The sequence below is a fragment of the Dreissena polymorpha genome, chromosome 1 (assembly GCF_020536995.1).
Source record: "Dreissena polymorpha isolate Duluth1 chromosome 1, UMN_Dpol_1.0, whole genome shotgun sequence".
NCBI classification, from domain to species: Eukaryota; Metazoa; Mollusca; class Bivalvia; order Myida; family Dreissenidae; genus Dreissena; species Dreissena polymorpha.
In genome coordinates, this window is record NC_068355.1 from 84,341,421 (window position 1) to 84,358,539 (window position 17,119).

Below are 17,119 nucleotides of genomic sequence, written 5' to 3' on the forward strand. Positions count from 1 at the left end.
TTTAGCTATAATGTTCCTATGTTTTTTATTTTCAACAATATCAATATAAACCGATCTTTCGAATACTGGTTTTAATTCCTTATATAAAATCATTGAACTAGATGATGTGACACTTACGTTCCAGTTAGTGATATACTGGTCTCGTAATCTGTTTTTAAGTAACGGGATAAATTGATTAGAGTTCACAGATTCGGGGAATAACCAAACATCATTAAAACCGGTTTGGTTAAGAATGTCCCGTACTTTTGATGACCAATTGTTTGTGTTACGTTTGCGGTCAATGTCTAATCTCTGTGATATAACAATTTGTTTCAGAATACAATTACCCTGCTTTACAGTATATAATTTCAAAAAGTATTGAAAGATTCTAACATATCTGTCTAAATACAAGGGGAATTGACCAACTTCGGCATATAGTGATAATGAGTTTGTTGACATCTTTACATTTAATATTCTTTTACAAAATTTACGAAAATAAAGTCTGCAACAGTCGCCGCCTTACATTCCCTGTTCCTTGTGCTAATTTTAGAAGGGACCTATTCATACCTTCAAAGGAAGATCAACCCCAAAGTGGACAATGTAATCAAGCATAACAGGCAAGATGGTTTCCAACGTTATTTAATTTGAGTCCACAGTGTTTAAGGTCATAAACAGTTCTGCTTTTTCAATATCCTTCTTTATGTTTATTTTAATTTATAATATATTTTTCATTTTCTGCGAGATAATTGCGCATCACAGGCAAGAACAAGGTCGTTTACAAACACATTCCTATGGCTAGTATGCCATTTTTGTTTAACCTGTAAGGTCAGCAGATATTCTTGCACCCATCTCTTCCAGAAAACGTTGGCTAAATACTGAACTTGTTGCCACCACCGTTTACAGTAGTTGTCATTTTTGTCAAAGTACCTGGTGGCAGGCAAGTATTCAAATGCATCAGCATTAATTTGTTTGGTGTAAGTGGTTGTGGATCTTTCGGATCAACACTTACCTGCATGATAGGCTGACCATTCAAGATTTTCTAAACTTCTGTGACAAGAGTGGATAGCGCTTCGTCGTTGAGAAGTTGTTCCCCAATGACTGCCTTTTAAGTCTCTATAACACTCAAAATCAACGAAAATTTCGTAAAGAATTTGTAAAATAAAGTTAACACTTAAACAATCAGTGTTCCTTAAAGCAAGAGCCACAATTACAACGCTGGATTTGGTATGATTACATAGATTTTTATGCCCCCCTTCGAAGAAGAGGGGATATATTGTTTTGCACATGTCGGTCCGTCCGTATGTCCGTCCGTCCACCAGATGATTTCCAGCTGATAACTCAAGAACGCTTAGGCCTAGGATCATGAAAATTCATAGATACATTGATCATGACTCGCAGATGACCCCTAATGATAATGAGGTCACTAGGTCAAAGGTCAAAGTCACTGCGACCCGAAATAGTAAAATGGTTTCCGGATGATAACTCAAGAACGCTTATGCCTAAGATCATGAAACTTCATAGGTACATTGATCATGACTCGCAGATTACCCCTATTGATTTTCAGGTCAAAGGTCAAGGTTACGGTGACCCGAAAAAGTAAAATGGTTTCTAGATGATAACTCAAGAACGCTTATGCCTAGTTGTAGATACGAAATGCTCGTTTTTATTTATTTGTGACACAATTAATTCCATTTTAATTTCCCGCAAATATATCTACACTGTATTCATTCGACACATGAACACTAAAATGGTACCAGTACATTACAATAATAAAAACAAGCATTTTTTATCTACAAACATCTATTTAACCAGACCATATCTGGCGTTGAAATTTTGGCAATTGCCATAAGGAACAATGATTTTTAATTGTTTAGTTTTATCTCACGAAATATTGTACGAAATTTTTGTTGATTTTGAGTAGTAATTTTACTTTAATGCTCTTTTTGTAGCCTTAACGAGCCTTTCCCAAACACCACCCATATGAGCGGCTTATGGTGAATTGAAATGCCATCATTTCATTCTGTTGAAAAAGCCTCGACATGAGCTGCTCATTCCATGACTGTATGAATTCCTTTAACTCCCTTTTGCCGGCTACAAAATTAGTACTGTTATCGCTGAAGATCTTGTCCGGGCCCGTATTCACCAACTAATTCTTAGCAATTCTTAGACTTGAAAATAAAGAAAATTCTTAAGTCGAAGAAAAAATTCTTAAGTCTTATTTACGAACTCATTTTGCTAAAGAAAATTCTTAAGAATAAAGAATTTTCTTTAGAATTCTAAGAATGCTTCGGAGCTAACTTAGAATAATTCTTACAGATTCCAATATGGCTGCTAGAGCATTTCATTACCGTGCGATCTTGTTGGATAATGTAGAAAATGTACCTAGAAGACGATTATTTGATAGCGAAAACCTTTTAGAAGGGTTCTCCGAGATGGAGTTATTTAAACGGTATCGTTTTTTTCCGGCAACTATACTTGCCTTGCTGAATTTGGTTGTTCAATCGCTGGATTTTGGAACGCGCAGAAATTCCCATCTCCTGCCAATCCAGCAGCTGTGTGTTTTCCTGAGAGCTATGGCCACTGGATCCTTCCAGTTGGTATTGGGCGATACGCTGAATATAAGTCAATCGTCCGTTTCACGATGCTGCCGACGAGTTGGCAGAGCAATCGCTCTACAAGCTCGTCGATTTGTTCAGTTCCCAGTAACTATGATGTTTCACTTTACATGTGAAAAACAATAAATGTGGAACATTTTATCTTCATTACATAAGAAGCAGCAAGAAAAATAAAACAGGAGTACATTTCTTAAATTTCACTTATTTTTGTCTTTCATGTTATAATACTTTTTCTTCACCTTTGAACCTGAGCGCTTATAGGTGGAAAATTGGCTGAAACAAATGGAATGCAATTGGGTACATTTTTTAAAATCAGAAATAGAGTCTAAGATATGCATAAAAACTAAGAAATGATTTGTTTATTCCTCAAAACATTTTTCCACATTGCATTCTACATTTCATGTGTGTTTGACACAAACAATTTTGTTGATGAATTATTAACAAATGAATTAGTAGAAATACATCATTAATGAAAAATGACACAATATGGGTTTAGTTGAATATTTTGGAATATTTGAAACCGGGTAGCACAATAATTTTACCATATTGAAGCATTATAACTTTATGTTATGGTAAATATTTTGTGCTCAAATCATCTACTGCTTTTTATATTTATGTCACATAATATTTAACATTCTGTTTGTTTTTAAACATTGCACAAATTAACAATTTTATTATAATCAATAATTAAAAACAAAATAATGAATTAACTGTACAAATATTCCTTCTGCTAGAATTTCCAAAAGTACAAACCAGTTTAAAACATTTGCCACGGCTTCCCAGCCTCTCCTCTGAACCTCTCCAATTTTAAGTGTGCCACAACCGGTCATTGGGCCGAACAGGACATCATAGTTCTTAATTATTTCGTTGGCTATAACAGTTTCCTCCTGTATGGCCCAACGATTCCTACTAGTAGCATTGATAGCAACGTTAGCGTTGATGTCCGCCATCTTGTATGTTGTGACAGAAGACACGTAAACGGTTCCGAGTTTTATATGCGCTACCGAAAATGCCGGGTCACAAGGTCGCTTACATCAATAACAAATAATTCTTAGTAAAGAACGCTAAAAATAGCGTTGGTGAATACCGATAAAGAATCGAAGAACGTTCTTAGAAAAGTAAAGAATAAAGAATTGTCTTTATTCTTTATTCTCAAGTAAAGAATTGTTGGTGAATACGGGCGCCGGGCGCCCTCTGCGGCTAATAAAACGTTCCAACGCACATATGAAAGAGTCTGTATCTAGGCTTTGTGCTATCTCAATGTGTATGGCTCTACTTGTTAGGCACATGAATAGAAAACCATACCTTTTGTGATATTTCCCGCCTGATTTTACATTCATAGGTCGAAGTAGTCAATTCCTACATAGGAAAATGGTGCCATATCTGGTGTGAGCCTTTCTTCTGGAAGATCGCACATCTGTTGAACTTCAGGTATTTATAATTGTCATTAACAAGTAATACATTGGCCAATGGCTGACTTCACAGTTTGCAGTCCGTGAATGATCCAGTACTTCTGCGGCTGTAAGGATAAAATATGTACCGGGCCCATATGCGCATTCTGTTCGTGGTATTTCTGTATAAAAATTCTAGTCACGTGATGGTTACTTGGCAAGATGATTTGATGCTTGGCGTCTGCATGTATGTTGGATATTTCTACTCTTCCGCCGACTCGCAACACATCATCCTTTAAAACAGGACATAACCTTTTCAAAGAGCTCCAATTAGAAACTTGTCTCTGAGCCTTCACTTCACGTATGTCATTTTCAAAGGTCACTTGTCTTTGAGCCTTCACTTCACGTATGTCATTTTCAAAGGTCTCTGATGGAACCAATTTGAATATGGCCATCTATGCCAGTTGCAATTCCCTCACGGTAAGGAACTTTCCACTTACCTTATCGACAGGACCTTGTCTTCTGGGTAGGAATCTCCGAATCAAAAGTTGCTTAAAGCGGAGTAGCAAACCAACTGCACGTTGCAGTTTGTTCCAGTTGGAGAACTTATTTAGCAACACACTCATGCTTTGGTTATACTTACTTTGAGTACTTAGTACTCTAGCCTCAGTCTTAAGCTCTTTGTCATCGTCACGCAAGGTCACATTGTTCACCTGTGCTGGTCACTCTGCCTCATCCTCTTCTAGGAATTCTGGGCCAATCAACCATGTTTCGAGCCTTTCATTTTCTTGGGGATTAATTCCCTTTGACACTATGTTGGCCGGATTAACCTCAGTAGGGACACATCTCCAGTCATGTGGTGACGTAACCTTATGGATTACGGACAGTCTGTTTGCAACGAATGCCTTGAACCTCTTCTGTTCTTTTCTTATGTATCCCAAACACAATGATGGAGTTCTTGAATTTAAAAACAATAATTTAATTTTACATAATTTTATATAATATGTTATGTAAATTTAATATAATTTTTTTAAATTAAAGTTTTTTTAATTTCATATAAAAAAGCAATGAACAATTTTATTATATTTTTTCATTTTATGTTTTGTTTTAATTAAATTTTCAATGACTTTTAAGACATAACAAAATGATATAATTATGTTTATACTTAAATTTTATTTTTTTTATTTCTTTTAAGCAAAAAAATATATTTGATACTCCTGTTGTGTTACTTAACCCCTTACCACTTAGATATGCACTTTCACTCACACACATTCCAACATCCAAGTCCAGTGCCTCTTCAGCAAGGTCACGGAGTGTATATTGTAATCTAGAGTCCGTGGTTCGACTATGTACATAGAAATTGACAAGGTAAATCACTCGCCATTTTCTGAAGCAACGGAAGTGCATCATTATGCATAATTAAATCGCTGTCATCCCGCTCGCTTATTGAAATCCGCGCGCAGGTAATTTTGGGGTAATCTGAAGTTTGGGAGGGGTATACATATGACAGACCTGCAGGAAGACACCTATATATCCTCGAGTGATTTGGAATTGGGGAACCTAGCTCTATCTTGATGTGATCTGGTCGGGGTGGGGGCATATATATTTGGAGTGATATGAAGTGGGGGCACTTAACATTTTGGAATTATCTGGAGTGGGTTGTATACTATGCAGTGATCTGGAGGGAGGTCACCTATATCACGTGGAGACCAGGAGTTAGGGCACATATATATCTTGATGTGATCAGAAAGGGGCACCTTAACATTTTGGAATGATCTGAAGGGGGCACCTTAATATCTCTTTGAGCGGGAGGGGGCACAATATATATCTTTGAGTGATCAGGAGTGGGGTGCTTATATAGGCTTTAAATATCAAGAGCCTTAGTTCCCATAAGCATCTAGATGTCATATATATCTGTGTTTACGTTCAAAGCTGTCCATGGACATTTGCTAAAATTGGAGCTGGGTTTACTCCCCAGTATATCAGGTCATTAGGACATATAAATAAATTGCTAGATTATCATCTACATTTTCTTTGGGGGAGTGGCAAATATTTAATATCTCAAAACAAAAAAGTATAAAATAAGCGTGCAGAACTAAAAAAAAGTATGTTTTATTTCACGAAGTTAAAACATTGGTTTTAAATTGAGGGAGCTTCCATTTTTACAAAAATAAAAAATAAATCAAGCGTGACTTTCAGTTTGAGATAATAAATTGTGAGGGGGGAATTAAAATCTAGCAATTCATTTAAACATTTAATAAAAAGAAAAAATGAATTCTCTTTATATTATGAAGATTTTATTTTTACAAAAGACTCAAATGACCACAAGGATATAAACATACATGCAATTTTAGGTAGGCAAACAGTACACGAATGATCATAACCAAAAGATTCATAAATGCATTTTTTTTGTAAATGTTGTTAACTTGCTCTTATATCTTATCTGAGGCTAATAAAAATATGTCCAGGTAACATGCCCAAAAAATTATGGTAGGAAGGTAGGATTTTTAATTTTTTTAAATAATTTTTTCAAATTTATTTTTACTTCACAATTGTAAATTTTTACATTGAAAAATGTTTTTATAGCTAATTCTCAAATTTATCAGTTTCACATATTAGGACCTGAAACCTGTACAAATAATTTTACTATTGGAAGCCATTAAAGTGTTTGATTTCAACAAGCAGACAGGTTTTCATTTGAAATTCTATTTCAACCAATATTTTTGGAGTAGACATACTATAGTGATGTTTCTTTATTATTGGAAAAATAAAAAGTGCTAGAAAAGGCAAGAAAAATAAGGATTGGCAGGGTTACCTGGATCTCGCATATATTTTTTTTGCCTTAGCATACCGGTCACTATTTATGTACTATATATATATATATATATATAACTTCTTTATTTACAGCTGACTTGTAGTTAAAGGTAAACTGCAAGTGAATTTATATACATATATATTGGTGCTGGGAGTAATATTTAAAATATTTAGACTTAGTAGTGCTTAAAAAGCTACATTTAGAATTTTTTCCATGCAAAACCATTGGTAGGTATTGGATACATTTCTGGCAGTTGTTATCAAAAAATAAATATTCACCTTTCATGCTTAGATCTGACTATTTACTAACAACCTTGTAATAGAGTATAGTGTGCACGTAATTATATAATTTCAGCCTGGAGTCTCTCCGTCTTTAATGCCCATGCTTTGATGCCTTAAATAAATAAAGTGCCTGCATGGGTTCCTGATAATGGCATTATCATCACCCTAATACATTTATGTTGTCCTTTCAATGTAGTTTTTGCTGTTGCATTTGTAATAGAAATTGCACCACTGCTTAATTAAATAGGGTGTATATCAAATAAGTAGGTTTAAAATATCTTTAGAAATATTTCCAAAACTAAACAAGAGTGCCAAACTGTCACAAGATACGCCCGTTCGAAGGTTTTGGACACCATGCTCAATGCTTGAAATGCACTAAGTGACCTCAAGACCTAGTTATTGACTTGGCATGACCCATATTTGAACTTGACCTAGATATCATTTAGATGTAACATCTGACTAAATTTGGTGAAGATCAGATGAAAACTACTTCAATTAGAGAGCGGACACCATGCTAAATGCTTTAAATGCACCATGTGACCTCGTTTTTGACCGGGCATGACCCATATTCGAACTTGACCTACATATCATCTAGACACAACTTGTAACCAAATTAGGTGAAGATCAGATGAAAACTACTTCAATTAGAGAGCGGACACCATGCTAAATGCTTGAAATGCACTAAGTAACCTCGTGACCTAGTTTTTGACCCGGCATGACCCATATTTAAACCTGACCTACATATCATATAGACACAACTTTTGACCAAATTTGGTGAAGATCGGGTGAAAACTACTTCATTTAGAGAGCGGACACCATGAAATCCTTGAAATGCACTAAGTGACCCCATGACCTAGTTTTTGACCCGGCATGACCCATATTCCAACTTGGCCTAGATATTGTCTAGACTCAACTTCTGAGCAAGTTTGGTGAAGATCGGATGAAAACTATTTGAATTAGAGTCCGGACAAAGTGGCGCCGTTGAAAATGCACTAATTGACCCTATGACCTAGTTTTTGACCCGGCATGACCCATATTCGAACTTGGCCTATATATCAACTAGATGCAACTGCTGACCAAGTTTGATGAAGATCGGATGAATACAATTTGAAATAGAGTCCGGACAAAGTGGCCCCTTTGAAAATGCACTTATTGACCCTATGACCTAGTTTTTGACCCGGCATGACCCATATTCGAACTTGGCCTAGATATCAACTAGATGCAACTGCTGACCAAGTTTGGTGAAGATCGGATGAATACAATTTGAATTAGAGTCCGGACAAAGTGATGCCTTCCGCCCGCCGCCCGCCGCCCGCCGCCCGCCAAGGGGTTTCACATAATACGTCCCGTATTTTATACGGGCGTATAAAAATGACATGGAGACCCCTGGTATGCAATTTTACTACTGGTTGATATAACTATGTACATCTGTTTCTGAATCATTGCATTACCAATAACATATCGGTTGTGGCCTCTTGGTATAGCCAACCTTATATATACTGACACAATGCTATAATGTTTTTACTGGTCACACCCTAAAGCTTTTCTAATGCAGATTATTTAGCTTGTAACAACCACCAATAAGTTGCCTTTTTCATATTTTTATATTATTAATTTTATTAATCTGTGAAGCAGAGTAACCACTACAATGATAATATTGAATAATTTTGTATTATTTATCTGTCTTCACTTGGAATCACTTGAATGCTTAATTTAAAATTGACCAAGATCTGGCAGCATAAGATACATGTTGTAAATGTTTTTATTAGCTAGAATACTTCATATTTACTTGAAAAAAGGTCTTAGGAAATTTTAAATTCTTATATTTTATAATATATTTTATTGTTTTTAAAGTATTACACAAAACTACTGAAATGAAGGTAAATAAATATCTGTATTAGACTGCTTATGAGAACTGTTTAACATTATGATAATTAATTTGCACTTTAAACATTTAAAATACCCATATACACTGAATACAGGTATTAAGTGTTATCTAGTTTCAAATCTATATATTATTATCTTTGTTTCCTCCAAAGATGAAGAGCATTTGCATTAAAATGAACAATAATAATTGAAAATGTACATGCATGCACAATATACATGGCAATAAAGACAACTCATATGTAAAGACAGCAGGGATTCGCCCAGGTGCTTTAAGTGCAATTTTCCCAAGTATCGAATTCTATAAAATTCTAATTTGTCATTTTTGGCACCTAACATTGAAAATCTGAATCTCACAAATCTTCATTTTAGCCTTATTCTTGATTAAAACAAGCTAATATCATACATCTCAATGAGAAGCGTTTCAATTTTGTCCTTAATTCAAACTAACGGCCTTCGATATAATAAATATTGTTTTCTTACTTTAAAATTTGAAGTAAGACCTGGAAGAACGACGTTAACGGCAAAAATAATTGCGCTTATAATTTTTTTGGGGAAATCCCTGTTCAGTTCATATCAAAAACAGAGTTTAAGCAAGCAGGTCATACATACAATAAATGTGTAAAATTAACAAATGAGCCGCATCAAGCAAAAAGCTGCCTTAAGGATATTGTAACCAGTTTGGATCCAGATCAGTCTGCGCTTGAATCATGATCCGAACTGTTCTTACCACCTTTGTTTTCCAGCCTGATCTGGATCCAAACTGGTCGCTTTTTGCACGACACTTTTTGCACGACACGGCTCAAATACAGTTCAGTGAGGTGTCATAAACATGTTATTATAATATCATTAACTATCACTTTTTAAACAATCTGGGAAGAAATATCATGAAATAACCACTAACAGTGGGATTTGTGATAGGGCTTAAATTTAACTACTGAACCACATCACAGGAAAGGGGACCTTAAAGATGAAACTTGATCTACATTTAGACCTCGCAGTCATTTGTCACTATATATTTCAACATGTAATGGTATATAGTATAATACTACAATTTTCTATTGTTACTCCACATTTCCAAGTGACCAGTTTGGATCCAGATCAGTCTGCACTTGAAAGCTCAGTCTAATCAGGATCCAAACTTGTTTATTAACATCTGAAGAAATACAGACTATATAGTGAATAGTTTGGATCCTGATCAGACTGAGCGTTTAAATGCAGGCTGATCTGGGTCTGAACAGGTGGAAAAAGCCTTAAGGTCCCTTTTTCCATGACACAGCTGATCTTTAAATTTTAGGCTTAGTCTTTGTTTATAATTTGAAAATGTTAATAAAAAGTATTATGGTGTAGTTTAAAATGAAAATCTACATGCATAATTTTTAAGATACATAATACTGTACTGGGCTTTAATTTCTTGTTTTTTTTTAAGTAATTAAATTATCATATTTAATAAGATGGTCCAGGATAATATTCTATCACAATTGTCACAATGAATGAGTTAAAATAAGAAAGTAACAATTTCTTTCCAGTAATACGCCCAGAAAAATAGCCTGTTTCCGCTTTCAGCTTCAAAACTAATTGGGTTAAGGGAATATATTTTTTTAATAGACTCAATGATATACAATTGTTAATTTCATATTACCCTCTGTCATGTTTAGAATTCTCTTACACCGACAAATCCTCAGATCAATAACACTGAAAGAACCAATTATAACCCTGAAAAAAGGTAAAATTCAGAGAATTTCACAGAATTATAACCCTGAAAATAGGTAAAATTCAGTGAATTTGTTATTTTTTTAAATTATGTAAAACAAAAGTAGGATTATTGGGGAAAATAGGGTCAGTAGCCAGTAGGGGAAACAGGCATTTTTTCTTAACCCTGCTGATAAAATGGGAGGTAAACAAACAATTTATTAATCAAGATTATCTCATCAAAACAATTCACCACTACTTAGGCACATCTAACTAGAAAAGTTCAATACATAATTAATACACGGATATATTATTTATACACTATATATGTTTAATTATCCATGATAATGTATATTTCAGGTTAAGAGACAACATATCTATGTCTGAAAATGGAACAATTTATCTATGCGATATTCAAAAAAGGCTCCATGGCGAGTTTACATCTAGAGCCATAGCTTCGGCCTTGAAGACTGAATTTAAAGGGTTAATTGTCAAAGTTGCGCATAACAAAGAGTACTGGGCTTAACTCACACGCATGTATATGGGGGTTGAATGGAAACAGAAGTCCTTTAGTGATCCTGAAGTTGATTCATTTAAGGTTCATTCACTTCCTCTTGAAAATGAGAATTGTATAAGTAATTCCAAGGGGATTTTCCCAGACCATCCGGCTGTAGAACCTTCTCATACGCGCCAACCTGAAAATTCAAAAAGTAAAGCAGTTAATGATATCCGTGATAGCACAACATTAGATCATTCATATATAAAATTAGCAGATTCTGACCATGAGGACCTGACACATGTGTTAGAAGATGTGACTTCATCAGACATACTTGGTCAGTTCAAATTAAGTGATAAAATGAAATTATTACTAGAATCTCAACCAGAGATCATAAGACTTTGTCTAACACTGTATTGCAGATCACCTAAAAACTATGAATTTTTGTCAAAGAGTGGATACCTGATATTACCATCATCATGCCAAATTAGAAGGTACAAAAATGTTGTGGATCAAACGGCTGGTATTAATACAGATGTATTGCAGTGGATGAAAAATGAGGCTGGAATGCAAAAAGTGCCACCTGAAGGATATGAAGGGGGCCTGCTTATAGACGAGATGTCTATTCAAGAAGATCTTCAGTTGACAAAAGTTCAAGATAAATTTTACTTGATAGGTTTTTTAGAATGTTGTCTGGAGACAGACTTCTTTAATAAACTATCCGGGAGACATGATCTGAAACTGGCATCCCATGTATTGCAATTGCTTTTTATAGGACACAGTGGGTTCAGATTTCCAGTGGCACATTATCCAACAACACAGATAAGTCCACATGAAATGTACCTCATTATATGGCAGTGCATAAAAATGTTAGCTTTTTATGATTTTCATGTAACATATATCAGTCTAGATGGAGCTCAATCAAATAGAGTGTAAATGAAAATGTTTTTACCTGAAAATAAAAAAAACTCTGCCACAATGTCAACTATGAGTCTCTCAAATATATTTGATCATAATTTGCCCCAAATTAGTATTATCATGGACTACTCTCATATGATAAAGAAGATTAGAAACAACATTACAAAGAGTGGTTACAACTCTACATGTCAAAACTTTTAGAATTTAGAGGAAAAAACATTGTATGGGACCATTGGGTGGATGCATATAAATGGGATATTACTACCAACACTCTTAAAGTTCATAAAAAACTTACTCAAGATCATTTTTACCTTAATTCACAATTAAAAATGAGGAACAAATTAGCTGAAGATGTAATGGATGTGAATATGCTCAATTTAATGCAGGAATACAGAGATACTCTTGACAAAAATCATGCAGCTGCTTTTGAAAGCAGCATTGAGTTGTTGAAATTACTTCTCAGATGGTAAGAATATTTAGGGACAGTAGAGCAATCAGGCACTATGAGGACTCAAGGCTTGATGAGTTGAAAAAAGTAATAAAATGGTTTAGAAATTGGAAAAAAGGAAATAAAAGATAAAGACCTTACAAATAAAGAGAAAGAAAAGTGTCTTATATCATTCCAGACAAGAGAAGACATTGCTTCCTGCTTAAAAGGATTTGATGAACTTTGCACGGACAGGTTTAAGAGATCATTTGGTTCTATTGTGCCATCAAGAATAAATAGTGATGCAATTGAAAAGATTTTTTCACAGCAGCGTGGAATTCATAATGGTGCCAACACTAACCCTGATTACCTCACATATTGCAGGGCTTCAAATGCCATTATTCTTGGACAAACATCTATATCAAGAAAAAGTAATGCAGAAGCTAGTGCTGGGGCATATTGTCTGTCTTTAAAGAACAAAAAAAAAGGAATCCACTGCAACAAATTAATATAAATCCGTAGGTATGTAAATTAGGGAAAAATTGCTTGTTTCCGCTACCCTACCTACCCTATTTTTTTCAAAGCCGGTAGCGGAAACAAGCTATTTATTTGTTTTCTCTTATTATATAATATAAATATAATGTATTGTTAAAAACAAAATGAAACTAAGGCCGTCCTTAAAAAAATGTTTGTTTGCCCTATCATTCCCCGTGAGTTTAAAGATAGGTATTGGTATATCAAATTATATTTTTTGCTATGTAATTTTTTTAGGTGGAAACCTGTTAAGAAATTTGGGTGATGTAAACATATAAGGAAAATGGCTGAACAAATTAAGAAGGCCTAGGGGGTGATTTTGATGGGTAGTTTCCTAGGTAGCGGTATTAGGGCAAACATACATTTTTTTAAGACGGCATTATTTCCTTTTTTCTTGGTCCAATGACAATGTCTACTCTTAAGTTAAAGTGTAGGTCTTAACAGCCTGTACAAACAGCTTGGAACCATGACAGACCAGGCATTGAATATCTCTGCATCTGGTCATGTTCCAAGCTCTTTGTCATTCACATTTACTCAAAATACTGTTTACAAACCCTTTTTATGATTGTTAACTATGTTCATGGAATGGTAATTTAACTTAAAACAGAGAAGCAAGAGGTCGTTTCGAACTAGAGATGCTCACCTGCACTTTAGTTGTGTGCTTAGGTTGTAAAATGGCCATTGACCTAATTTATTAATGGTATATTGATCCATTTATATCTCCAAATTATTTAACTAAGTTTACGTACCTTTATTGACAAAGTGAAAACGTGTAGACTGCATCTGAGCTTGAGAAGTATTCCCAGTCCTCGTCATCTTGCAAATGTACACAGGTCCTGTGAAACCACCTAAGGCAAGAGTCACAACATATTGAATCCTCTCCATCTCGACAAAATATACCACACACAGGACACTGTTCACTATCGTCACCTTCAGGCTCTACTTCTTTCGATTTGGACTGTTTTCTTTTCTTGGCCTGACCTCCCTTTCCTTTTGTTAACTGTGTTGCTCCTTTGTTAGGAACAGGTTTTCTCTTTCTGGCTACTTGCTTTCCTTTATGTCCATAATCCGTTTCATATGAGTATCCAGCAACTTCCATGTTCATAGTTTCACCTGGTACTTTACTAGTACTGCTAGATGTTCCTGCCACTGGTGAACTGCTAGATGTTCCTGCCACTGGTGAACTGCTAGATGTTCCTTCCGCTGGTGACTCTGGTCTTGGCGTTTGCTCTGTTTCTACACAAGCTTGTCCAGAACTTTCATCAAACACATCTGGGCGTATGGTAGAGATGCAAGCATTGTTTATCAGAACACTATGCAGTTTTTCTCCAAAGTCTTTTTTAGTACTCCTTCTTGGCATTTCTGTCTCATATGCTTTCAGTAGTAGCTGAAGGTCAGCCTTTTTGTAGGCAGAATAGAACTCTTTACCAGACTGCACCATGGCTTTCAGTTTGAAATGAGAAGTTTGTTTTGTAGTAGACTTATCTGTCTTAATCACCTTTATTGAAACACATTCTGTGTTGTTCTTTCCTGCTTTCTCAACCAATTTTTTCCTCAGTGCTAGTCCTTTCTCTTTTTTGATTACCCTCAGATAATCTTTTCTGAATTGTTCAACAATAACTTTCAGAAAGAGCTTCACTATCATCTCAAATACCATTATTGCATGACTACAAATGATGGAGAGACTTTCACAAATACCTGTCACACATTCTTCAATGCTGTCAGTGTCAGTATCAGAAGTAGATTTCAAGGAAACTTTCCATTTGCTGATAAACTGTTCCAGAAGTTCTGTTGAAAAAATCACATTGCATACAACCGATCTGTAGAATTATTTCTTTTCTTTGCACAGATATTCATAACTCATGTATTTCAAAATATACCTTTGTAAAGTCTCGAAAAATTCAAAAGCATCATCTGTGATATTTGTTAATCCTTCTCTTACATTCTGTTTTCTGTTTGTTTCCCTTAGTGTATCTTTATATTTTGATTCTGATTTGATTGCTGAGACAATAACTGTGTCAATTAAGCTTATCTGATCACTTAAATTGTCTATTTCAGGTTCCATTCCAGGCTTGTACAGACATCTGTGTAAATTTGTGCACAGACGGTACCTACATTTTTGTACACAGTATCCACCAACATACCGTATTTTACCTCGGCCAGCCTCGCTTTTATCTTCAGGGTGTCCAGTCATTACACCCCCTGGACGTTAAACCCCTGGTCATTACACCCTCTAAGCCTGGACATTACACCCACCAAGATATTGATTAGAATAGAAAGGTGTAATCAACTTATGAACCACTAATTGGATTTGTCATGTAAGATGACACTGATGAGATTAATGGTTGCTCAAATTATTTAAGATTGAGCAGCCATCATTTAAAACATTAATTTTTATTTCACCAAAATGACTGTAACAATATGCATCTAAATAATAAATACTTTTTTTCAAGAATATACAGACAGAAAAAACTTGAAGAAATAAAAATAAAGATAAATAAAATAAATATTTAGAATAAACAAAACACAATCTTAATCCATATACATTTATTTTTATTTCACCATAATATAATAATATGCATCTAAATCATAAATAATACAGACAGAAAAAACTTTGAAAACAAAATAAAATAATGATAAATACAATAATTATTTAGAATAAACAAAACACAATCTTAATTCATATAAATTTATTTTTATTTCACCATAATGTTATAATATGCATCTAAATCATAAATACTTTTTTCAAGAATATATAGACAGAAAAAAACTTTGAAAATAATATAAAAGTAATGATAAATAAAAAAATATTTAGAATAAACAAAACACAATCTAAATTCATATACATTTATTTTCATTTCACCATAATGTTTTTATATGCATATAAATCATAAATACTTTTTTCAAGAATATACAGACAGAAAAAACTTTGAAAATAAAAATAATGATAAATAAACGAAATATTTAGAATAAACAAAACACAATCTTAAATTTATACATTTCTTTTTATTTCACCAAAATGTAATAATATGCATCTAAATCATTAATACTTTTTTCAGGAATATACAGATAGAAATAACTTTGAAAATAAAATACAAATTATGATTGATTAAAAAAAAAACTAAAATAATACTGCCAAGAAATCCCATTTCACTAGATATTTAAATAGAAGTAACATATTGTCACTGTATGATATATAAAATTTTACTGCAGACTTCAAAGTTCATTAATTACAATGTCATTAAACTTTAAAGTCAGAATTGATAATGAGGATCATTGAAGAAATACTTTTTTATATTGAAACACAATTAACAGGAATCTGTCACTTACTGTAACAATCAAAGCATGTTTTCACAGTTTATGGGAGGGCCCTAATTGACACTAGTCTGTGTATCTTTTATGGCCCCTAATAAACAGTTAGAGGGTCTTTGTCTGGCCCTTATGTGGCCCAAATAGGTCCAATGTTTATCTAAGTGGCCCAGTGTTTCTTTTAGTTTTACAAACTGTGTTTCATAAATGATGACAAAAAAACTGTGTCAATGATTTAAAACACTAAATTGGGGCATGAGTCTTAATGCAACATAAGATCAACTTAATTATTTGAATGATAACAAAAATATATATTACATGTATAATCCCTCATGTCTCTACCCATTTCCCTTTTCCTGCATAAATACCATTCTGTTACATATCATATCATATTTTTAGATTTTTAGTTTCTCATTATTAATAAGAGTAACAATGTATACCTATAATATACATTTCTCTAAATTTGTTCTGGTATATATGGGGACAATGAGTAAAAACAATTTGCATTGAGTATTGTCTTATTAACTTTGTTACCTTCGATGTTTTGATATTCTTTTGCCACGACATAAAGATGCAATATTCTTTAGAATTCATAAAATCAAACAACAACATCTTCAAATGAATTTTAATAATAATGGTGTGGACAAACTCCTTTAATTTTAGGTGTTATTATTACACTTTGATAATTAACAAATTATTTGAAAAGATCAAAGAACAATATTTTTCACACCAAAAGATTGTTATTTCCTAATTAACACTGCACATCAATAAGATAGAC

At 33.9% G+C, this 17,119-nt stretch overlaps 1 long non-coding RNA gene and 1 pseudogene across 1 annotated transcript; one reads left to right on the top strand and one right to left on the bottom strand.

The window, feature by feature from the left end:
• Positions 1 to 7,948: 7,948 nt before the first annotated feature.
• LOC127866485 (uncharacterized) lies at positions 7,949 to 8,382 on the bottom strand. Its single transcript, XR_008043018.1, has 2 exons — positions 8,247 to 8,382; positions 7,949 to 8,090 (listed from the first exon to the last, which is right to left on the bottom strand). It is a non-coding gene; the product is annotated as an uncharacterized LOC127866485 (long non-coding RNA).
• Positions 8,383 to 11,771: 3,389 nt separating this feature from the next.
• On the top strand, positions 11,772 to 13,012 carry LOC127833974 (uncharacterized; annotated as a pseudogene).
• Positions 13,013 to 17,119: the final 4,107 nt, after the last annotated feature.